At 33.3% G+C, this 11,202-nt stretch overlaps 1 pseudogene across 1 annotated transcript; it reads left to right on the top strand.

Annotated features, from left to right (window-relative positions):
• Window positions 1-4,094: 4,094 nt before the first annotated feature.
• On the top strand, window positions 4,095-9,732 carry LOC111785026 (uncharacterized; annotated as a pseudogene). Its single transcript, XR_015412000.1, has 15 exons — window positions 4,095-4,113; window positions 5,802-5,859; window positions 5,937-6,043; window positions 6,123-6,218; window positions 6,304-6,344; window positions 6,508-6,631; window positions 7,132-7,194; window positions 7,277-7,336; window positions 7,415-7,576; window positions 8,297-8,374; window positions 8,565-8,654; window positions 8,733-8,869; window positions 8,947-9,027; window positions 9,095-9,200; window positions 9,506-9,732. The product of XR_015412000.1 is annotated as an uncharacterized LOC111785026 (transcript).
• The last annotated feature ends 1,470 nt before the right edge of the window (window positions 9,733-11,202 follow it).

Below are 11,202 nucleotides of genomic sequence, written 5' to 3'. Positions count from 1 at the left end.
CTGTCATTGGGTTGCAGACGGGTATCCGAGATTGGATTTGACCCGATGAAACATTTCTTTTTCGCTCGTTTCACGTTGTCTGGACAATAGTTTTCTCTTTTACCAGAATTCAGGGACATTGTTGCTTGTCATTTTTAATTTGAATGTATTTTTATCTTTTATTTTATTTGTTTAGTCTTCATATTTTTTGATGCAAATGATAGTCTCTAGAAAAGACCCAAAAATTTGTATTGGTCTGGAACACCAATACAAGAACCGAATCCACGATCTTTAACCCAAATACCGCAAGCCCGTCATGAACCGCAGCCCAGACGACCTCTACAGCAGTCGCAGCTCAGTTGAGAGCTCGGTCCAGCAGACACAGAACAGACAACGTTCGACCCATGACTAGTGCGAAGCCCAGTAACCACAAACCATGACCTGAAGCCCATCAACCGAGTCCAGTACCTTCGGCCACAACCCGAGAGAGCGACCCAAACTCCATGCCTTGACTCGGTTCACAACCAGTGCACGCATCTCCTTACCTCAGTGACACGTGTCACGCGTGCAGATCTTGACTCCTTCGGCTCACACGACGTCGATGGCTCGGCTTTGCTCCGACTTTTGCTCGGTGGCTCTGACGGCTCAAAAACAAGTTATTCGGCACATATTTCACTATTTCATACGGATTCCTATGTTTGTGTCCCCAGGGGCTGAATTTGACCTTAATTAAGGCAATTGAGGTCTGTATAACGTCCTATTTCTAAGTTCAAGTTGATTAAGGCTAGAAATGTGAGTTATTAACGAAAACGAGATGGACGTTTGAATATGAAACAACTACCAATGGTACTTGGAGCAACTTCAGGAAACAAAATCCAAACGTATTCGAGTTTAGGGAGAACGACAGCTAAGACCAACCAAGTAAATGGTCTTACTATCAGTTTGGCTAAAAGTTCATTTTTGTATGATGACACGTGCTCCATGGTTCTACAGGAACTATATGCTTGATATTTATGATATGTTCTAAAACAATATGATTACGATATGTTTATGAAACGACGTCTATGAAACGATATGACTAGGACATATTTATGAAATGAAATGACTATGACATGTTTAGTGAAATGATATGGCTATGAAATGTTTGTGAAACGATATAACTATGATATGTTTATGAAACGATATAGCTAGGATACGTTTATGAAACGATATAGCTAGGATAAGTTTATGAAATGATAGGACTATTATATGTTTGTGAAACGATATGACAATGGCTAAGATAGGTTTATGAAATGATAAGTCCATGATATGTCCATAATATGATGTGGCTATGAGATGATACGTGAATATTATGACATGTGTTATGATGTGATGTACCAATGATATGATAAATGTTATGGTGTAACACGTTTGGTGATATAGTACATGTTGTTATATGTTATGTTTATGATATGATATATAGATATAGTACATGTTGTTATATGTTATGTTCATGATATGATATGATATGATATGATATGATATGATATATATATATATATATATGATATGACATGAGATGACACGATACATGACATGAATGATGTACGATAAAAGGTGTCGACATGATGCACAACCTTGAAATTTGCATGGAAAATTATGATAATGATGTGATATAAAGGATAAGGGAAGAGATTTTTTTTACACGATAATGAATGAAAATGTTAGGACCTCATGCATAGAAGATACCCTTTCTTCATTACAATCGTATGGACACATACACTATGAGGAAGGAAAACGAACATTATATCTATTATAATGCTATGACAGTCGCTATTTCTAAACGGGTGTCCGACATCAAAAACTACTAGAGAATGCTTGCCCGAAACGAAAGGGGCGCATGAGGTGTGCGAACCAATTGGTGGATCTATACTCGCACGTGTGGACCGTGTGTAGAACAGTAAATACACCATCCAATTAACCCGTTTAGGATAGCCGCCTAAGAAAATATAGACTGATATAATAGGTCCCACTCATAATATTATGTGCTTGCATGTAACTCCAATAGTGGGGTCACTTACTGAGTATTTCAAAAATAGAAATACTCAAGTCACGTACTACTTATATTTCAAGTAAAGACAAGGCATCTCTGTACCGTTGACGAAGTTTGAACTCTTATTATTGCATAAAAGGATTACTTTATGATGATGGTAGACTTTAGATAAGTAGAAATTTAGGGTATGCAATGACCATATTATGTATTTTAGGAATTGGATAGTTACAAATTAGTTTTTTTTTTAAAAAAAAAACAATTAATTTATAAATGTTTGTTTAAATTGTTACAAATTGCTAATATTTATTGAGAACGAATGATAAAAAGAATGCAAGAAAACAAGAAAGAGTTCAAAATTAAATAATGATCCAACCCTGCCATAAAAATAAAAATGAAATAACAAGAGACTAAGCAAATTAGATTTAATTTAAAGTTTGTAATAAATAGTTCGTCATAATTTCAATTTAATTGAAATTTAAATGAAGTTATTCAGCCAATTCATTTATTTTGAACTTGTAACGATCACAAATACATGTGTATGTTATATTAGATATTAATTAGTTATATAGGAACTAAAGATATATCTAATCCGCCCTACTACTATGAATTTAGATAGGGCCTTGCGACCGCCAAAAATTCTCCAAGGGTCATGTCATGAAATCACGCCTCTGACCCCCACAACTCATCGAACCTCCAACCAAATGCCATTACGACCTCGTCATGCTCCCATAACACCTGCAAAAGAGAAGAAAGAGGGAAGTTAACGAAGTTTTCTTGCAAGATCCAAAAACGAATCCCACACCCTTAAACTGCCAGATCCGACATCAAAATGCTCGAAACACGTTGTGGAAGAGAAGGTCGACCGTCTAAGACGCGTTCCACTCGATGTTTCTATCGTTGTCCTCGTGAGAGAGGAGGTCGGAATCGAGTTTCTAAACCTTGAAGATCCGTCATCACAGACGCCTACAAGCCATGAAAATTTTTGGAAGAGAAGAGAGATCCACAGAGAGAGATAGGGAGAGAAAAAGAAGAAGAAAGACATCGGAGACGTCGTGGAGAGGAGAGAGAAAACCTTCAAAAATCGCGTAGGAAATCGGGCGAAGAAGAAAGGAACTGTCAGATCCAGGTCGGACCTGAATCGGATACTCGCGGTTCAACACACGTCTGTAGTTCAGCCCACCTATAGTGGCCAAAAACTGTCGGCCGAGCAGCTAGAGACTGATCTAGCCGAAGACCCGTGTACGACCTACGCCCGCTCTGCAATCCGAAACCAACCTACACTCGAGGCCTAAAACCAATCCAACTCAGTATCCCGAGGCCCAAACTCACATGTGGCCCAACCCGCGAACCGAGGCCCATTGGCCCATCTGCAGCCGATGACCTGCGAGCCAACCCGAATCGTGATCCAAACCTGTCTTCGACCAGTGCCTCAACCTGAAGCGTCGCGCGACGTGGCTGCTCTTATGCCGCCATGTTGAATCGGTATGGCAACCCTAGAGTATAAGCGTGATTAATTTTTCTAATTATAAAACTTTTACGAATAGGTAGAAGAGTATAATTACTCTAACAAAATAGTTCAAGTCAGAACAATAATCAACTAGAACATGCAATAAATCACCATAATAATTTTGAAATTAAATAGGGAAGAGTTAGAAAATAGGATATGGTAGTTTTACAGTAATTTGGTCAAACTCGACATACTCCACTTCACAAGCGCCTCTTGAGAAATTTGAATAAAGAACTTTTTTGACTATTCCCACGGATCAGAGCCCAACCATTACACCGCTCTTTTTACGAGTTCACTCAATCATTTCTACGACATAGGATCAAACCAATACAAGTATTTGAATTTGGTAGGAACACACCACAACTTTCTAAAAGAGTAGATTTACAACTTAGAACACTCACAACTATTTACTCACAATACAATAAAAAACCTCCTTCAAGAATAAGAGGAATAAAAATAAAATTGGGAGCTTAGAGAGAGCAACCGGTTTTAGAAAATTGAAGATGAAGATGAAGAGTATAGAAGTGGTGTATTTGAAACATAGGAAAGTTGATGAGTTTAAATAAATATTGACAAATGGGAGTTGAGATTAAAAGTAAATAATAAGAAAATTTTTCAAATTTATTTTTATTATTATAATAATATAATATAAAAATAATAAAAACGAATCATGATCCTATACAAATTCAAAATTTATTATATATAATAATATAATAATAATAAAAGTAGTTGAAATCGTCATTCTCAACCTTACACTTTAAACCGTTCAAAATACTAAAAATTGTTAATAATTAAAAGTAGATTTATTATCGTAAAAAAACATCAATTAATTAAATGATTAAAATTAATTAAAATAAGATTAAGGGTCAAAAGCCACCCGCCACATAAATTAATGCTCATAATTTCATTTATTATAATTATGACCTAAATTATTAAAGTGTCATAATTTCATTTATTATAATTATGACCTAAATTATTAAAGTGCGATAGTAATTTAATCATTTAAGACCGAGTTAAGATAATCTAACAAACAACTAATAATCCCTTTTTTTTAAAACTTAAATTTATATATAAGTCGTCTATATATTTATGTTTATAATTATATAAATATTTATAATAATTTTATAATTAAGATGAACTAATCTAAATATTATACATCAATACATTTATGATTACATTTATACATTTATGATTACATTTATACAAAGGTTAAAGAAATTTTATAGCTAATGGATACATTAATTTCAAAAATGTCCAATAATATCAATTAGACACACTCGGGTAAAGAATGCTACGTTTCCCTCTCTAATCGATGTGAGATTTCACAATTCACTGTCCAGGGTCCTCGCTGGCACTCATTCCGTTTCCTTCTCCAACCGATGTGAGATCTCACAATCCACCGATGTGAGATCTCACAATCCACCTCTTTCAGGGTCCAGCGTCTCGCTGACACTCATTCATCTCTCCAATTGATGTGGGATCTCTCACCATACGCCCTCCTTTGAGGCCCAACATCCTCACTGGCACACCGCCCGATGTCTGACTTTGATACCATTTGTAACAACTCAATCCCACCACTAGCAAACATTATCCTTCGTGGGCTTTCCCTTTCCCCTCAAGGCTTTTAAAACACATCTACTAGAGAGAGGTTTACACACCCTTATAAAACACATCGATGTGAAATCTCCCACACGAAACTTTTAACCTTATATAAATTTGTGTTTTCTTAGCGTCGGTCGACCTTTGATTAGATGTAGTAGTTTCTCTCTTATATTTATTAGGGTATAGTTGTATTTATTGTGGAACCTCCTTGAAATGTTTAAATGAGTTCGATAGCATCCAAGAGAAGAGAACTTTGATTTTGTGGATCATAACAAGGTAACCCTTCTTGCTTTCTTTCACCTTCAAAGATGAATTTTATTTTATTTTTGTCTTTAAATCTTCATTTCGTAACAGATGTAGAGTCATTCGATAACGTTCATATTTTGTACTGTTTTTTTCGCTTTTTAATTTTCATTTTTGAGAAACAAAAGTTTTTGGTAAGTGTTCATGTTTCTTGTTTTATTTATTTATTTATTTTTTTAATCATCTTAGAAAGATGTAAAATCCAAACTAAGACGACCAAGTCGAATGTAATTTTATACTTGTTTTACCAATGGTTTCAATCTATTCCTCGATGTTTCTTTGTAGATTTTGAATAATTTGATGAAAGTTTAACAGAAAAACCTTGAATGCAGGCACCTATCATGGCAGCACGTAATGTTTTGTCTCTAACATAAAAAGGAGCACGCCTTTTTGTTACAAGATTTTTTAGTCGATACATATCCACGGGATTGTTAACGTGAGCCAACACGATACTATATTCATATGTTTCTTTTTAATGAGAATTTATATTGGTTATAATAAATTTAATGACAGTATAATGGAAGATGGGGGAGAAATATTTACCTTTAAAGGGAACTATAACTAATAGCTTCCTCCAAAAGGTTGTTTTAAAAGTTCACAGCCCTCAATTTTATTGGAAGGTAATTTAATTATTTCTTTTTATTATTTTATTAAAAAAATTGTTGAGAAAAAATTATAAAATATAGATTATTTTGGCAGGTTATGAAAGAAGCTGACTTAGGGCTTGCCGATGCATATATCAATGGAGAATTTTCATTAATGGATAAAGAAGAAGGTCTTCTTAACCTTATTTTGGTGAGCTTAATTACTTCATTTCTTCCTAACCCTAATTAAGGTTGTTAATGACCGCCCTCGTTCATGCTTACCTTCTCTTTTGCAGCTTCTAATTGCTAATAACGGTACACTAAACAAGACAATAAGGTATGTCAAATAGATCTCCTGAGATTACTAATAGATATTGTCCGCTTTAGTTCGTTACGTATCGTTGTCAGTCTCACCGTTTTAAAACGTGTCTGTTAGGGAGAGGTTTCTACACCCATATAAAAAATATTTCGTTCTACTCATGGTGATTTACTTTTTGTAGGAGATGGTGGTGTCCTCCACTATTTACTGCAACTATAGCATCTGCAAAGTATTTTTTTCAGCATACTTTGAGAAAGAACACCGTTGCACAAGCTCGTAAAAATATTTCTCGTCATTATGACCTGGTATTATATGGATTAATCAATTTTTTGTTTTTAGTCTCTCGAATCTCATTCTTGTACTACAATATTTTGATTTAATCAAAACAAAACTAGAATGTAAGTGTAACGGTTCAAGCCCACTGCTACAAGACATTGCCCTCTTTGGACTTTCCCTTTCAAACTCCCCTCAAAGTTTTAAAAAAACACTAGGAAGGTTAACCATAAGAACTAAAATCAAGCATGCTTAGGTTTGAGCAATCTATTTTGTGTCGCATTCTGAAAATTTTTCTAGAAACCATGTGAGTGAGAATAAAACAGCCTAAACGAACCCATATTAATTTGTAGGAATAGTATTTAGTTAGGTAGATAACATAGTCATGTTGTAGGAGATGCAAGTGAAAGTCGAGACCATTAAATATCAGGTGTTGAATCTTAGTACGAATCCTATACGTTCAAAATCAAATTATTCTCTTGTTTCGTAAAAACTTTGAAATTCTTATTGAATAATTTATTTGGTTGTATAGAGCAATGAACTTTTTTCTCTCTTCTTGGATGATACAATGGTGTACTCATGTGCCGTCTTTAAGGTTCGTATATCCAATTTTATTTATTAAAAATTTGATAATCTATATGATGATGTTTTGTTTTTGCATTGTTTTTTTAACAAAGAGGGAAGATGAAAATTTGAGGATTGCACAATTGAGGAAAATCTCTGCTCTTATTAAGAAGGTGATTATTATTATATTACTACACAACTAAACATGTTTTATTAAACTAATCTCACTTAGTTTATCCTAACATTAATAGGCAAGAATCAACAAAAAGCATAAAGTTTTGGATATTGGGTGTGGTTGGGGGACTTTAGCTATTGAATTAGTTAAGCAAACTGGATGTCACTGTACCGGCATTACTTTGTCCAAACAACAATTGAAATATGCCCAAAAAAAGGTTCAAGATCTTGGCCTTTAGGTAATATCCCTTTCTTATGGGCCTATTTTACTTCTTTCGATTGTTGTTTGAGTTAGGGTAGTTTCTTTGTTACTTAACAATCCAGAGCTAAAGTTTATCATGAAGTAGCATCTTTATTACTTAATAATCAAGTGCTAACCTTGAACTCATATTAAATTAGGGTAGTATCTGTTTACTTAAAATTCAAGGGCTAACCCAAGCATTGCATGAAGCTTATGACATACCCTGATCATAATACTTGGTAACATTCACTATCCTAAAGTGAGCTTAAGTCATATTCACTATCCTAAAGTGCGCTTAAGTCATATTAAACATCTAAGCCTCCATAAATCTTGGTTAACCATTAGAGGCACTTTAGTCATTTCTCTTCCGTCTTAGCTTATACCCCTAATTTATTTAGATTCTAAACTTGATCCAAACATCTTGAAATATAACATAACCCTTCATGTCCTTGTATATAGGCCTTACTTAAAATATTGGATCATTAGGAAGGCATTTGGACCTTGAAATATTTTAAAGGAACGTTAGGGACATTTTGGTCATTTTACCACCTTAAACTTAGTTCGAACCCCAACCGTGATCAATAGTTCTAAAACTTTATATAATTCTTTCACATTGTAAAATAAGGCTTCATATAAAATTTCATGATATTAGGAGATCTGTTGGGTAATAAATAAAAGGTAAGTTATTACTAATCATTTTGATCTAACCTTCTTGTAGGATCAAATTGAGTTTCTTCTTTGCGACTATCGAGAATTGTCAAGTACTACCAAATATGATAGGATCCTATCATGGGGAGTTTTCTAATGAAATAAAGCTATTAATAATAATATGTATATATTATTTGATTAAATTATAGATTTAGTATCTAGACGTGCTATATTTGTTCAATGTCATCGAAACTTTCATACTAAACTTTTAGTTATAATTTATTAGACATAAAACTTAAAAAAATTAAACTAAATTTGTAATTTAACTTGGCAGCGAGATGATAGAAGCAGTCGGCCACGAATTCATGGAAGATTTTTTTGGTTCTTGTGAATCAGTGTTAGAGGACAATGGTCTTCTTGTTCTACAGGTTTAATTAATTTTACTAATAATTAATTTTTTTAATTACTCTTTATTTGTCATTATTATTATTATTATTTTGCATTAGTTCATATCAGTGCCAGACGAGTCTTATGAAGAGTATCGGCTAAGTGCTGGTTTTATAAAAGAATATATATTTCAAGGAGGATGCCTTCCATCATTAAGTAGAATAACAACGGCCATGGCTTCTGCATCAAGGCTTTGGTAAATAGTTAATTTATGTTCTTCATTTTCAACCATAATTATTAACAATTAATAATAATAAAATTCTTTGGGTACAGTGTGGAGCACTTGGAAAATATTGGAATTCATTACTATCAAACATTGAGGTGTTGGAGAAATAATTTCTGGAACAACCAAAGGTAAGAAACCAAACCATTATTATAATAAACGATTTCAAATCCAAATCTAATTTATATTTTGTTTCAGCAAAATACTTGAACTCCGATTCGATCAAGGTTTCATACGAACTTGGGAATACTATTTTGATTACTGTGCTGCTGGGTTTAAATCACGAACCCTTGAAGATTATCAGGTAATCACATTTTTACATAAGATATCAAATTAATGTTAAGAATTGTAACAATCCTAGTTTTCTAGGGATCTAAAGTCACTACGGTATGCATCAATATTTATTTAAATTATTTTCATAAAACAATGTCGTGAATTTACCTGTTTAGAAAAGGTCTAAGAATTTAAATACAACTATCTTATTATATGCCATGATTTTTATTTGCCATGTGTCATGAGTCGGCCGTGTGCCAGTAATTATATATATCAGATTAAAGTCATCATGTTTATGTAATTTTTAAAATTAAAGTTATATAAACTTCACTGCAGATTGTGTTTTCAAGGGCGGGTAATGTTGCAACTTTCAACGATCCATATGAAGAAATTCCTTCAGCATTCAACAACTGCTTTGAAGATCTGCTTTCACCTTATTGAATTTCTTTTTCTGATATAATCATAATAATAGACTATTCATTCAAAATAATTTCTTTTTCTGATTAACTAATGCTTGTAGTACATTTATGCACTTAATGAATTATGTTTTGAGAGAATATTTGAGAAAACATGTTGTGTATTTTGATGATATTTTAATTTATTCGAAGAATTTGTATGAGCAATGTGTAAGTCAATTTTGATTATTCTTAAAAAAAAGAGGAATTTTATGCTAATTTTAATATGGGTAATTTTTGCATGGAAAAATTTAATCTTCTTATTACTTGTCTTACCTAACCTTGATAAAACTTTTGAAATTGGATGTGATGCAAATGGTTTGGTCAAAGGTATTGTTTTGATGCAAGATGGAAAACCATTAGTGAAAAATTAAATGGGCACTATTGAATTATCCTACTTATAATAAAAAATTGTTTGTTTTATTGGTGCCGTGTGCAAAGCTATTTATGGCCTAGAGAATTTGTACGAATTGAGGTCTTTAAAGACCACCAAACTCTTTAAACTTACTCCTACATGTTGAGAAGATGATGACTCACATCTTTGTAGACGATCTCAAGGATTGAAAACACTTGGAATGTGTTTACCTAGTCAAGTTCTTAAAATGATGGTGAGAGGGTCTAGACCCTAATGTTCTCAACTAACAAAGACTTAAGTTGGAACAAAATACCCTCCAATCAAAATTCTCTGATAAACCACGTAGCATCTTAGAAATCCAATAAACCTCTTTAGCTCTGGAATATGACTAAGATGAAGTTTAGATTATGTGTTTCCTGCTTTAGATGATTGATAGGAATATCTTTCCTCTACATAATTCTTCAATTATCAATTTTCTAAAACCTCCATGGTTATTCGTTCCAATTTTTCAATTTTATTTCTCCTCATCATATTTTGTAGAGAGATTTTGTTTTATTTTGTTTTTATTTTATTTTATTTTATTGAGGAAATAATTGTGAGTGCTCAACTTCTAAATCTACTCTTTGAAAGAGTTGTGGTGTGTTCTTACAAAATTTCAATACTTGTAATAGTTTGATCCTGAGCAGTAGAAAAGATTGAGTTGCTCTTGAACTCATAAAAAGAGCGGTGTAGCGGTTGGGCTCTGGTCTGAGGAAAGAGTCAAGAAAGTTCTTTATTCAAATTCCTGAGAGGCACTTGAGAAATGGAGTAAGTGACCGAATCACTATAAAACTATGGTGTTATATTTTCTAACTCTTTCCAATTTAATTTTAAAAATTATTATTGTGAGTTATTAATTATTATCTTCTAGTTATTTCCAAAAATTTAATAATTAGAAAATTAAGCATACTTAAATAATTTTATTGTTAAAACCCTATTCACCCTTATAGGATTGTCATATCAATCCAACACACTCTCTCTATTCCTGGGTGTCTCTCTACATGTTGGGCAAGACGTTTATCAGCATATCGAGGCCTTCACGTCGAAGGTCGATAGTCTGTTTGTATAAGTTAATACAAACGCTTCCTTCCAACAATGACGGCTGGTTCTCAACGTCTTTTCTATTGAGGCTTTTTTAGGGCTTTGGCTGTTCTCAATGCTTCTTCATACGTCTTTGAGTCAAT

Source organism: Cucurbita pepo, chromosome 15 (genome assembly GCF_057944985.1).
Source record: "Cucurbita pepo subsp. pepo isolate OVF chromosome 15, ASM5794498v1, whole genome shotgun sequence".
Classification (NCBI taxonomy): domain Eukaryota; kingdom Viridiplantae; phylum Streptophyta; class Magnoliopsida; order Cucurbitales; family Cucurbitaceae; genus Cucurbita; species Cucurbita pepo.
The sequence above is the reverse complement of the archived record's forward strand: the minus strand, read 5'-3'. Positions and strand labels throughout refer to the sequence as shown.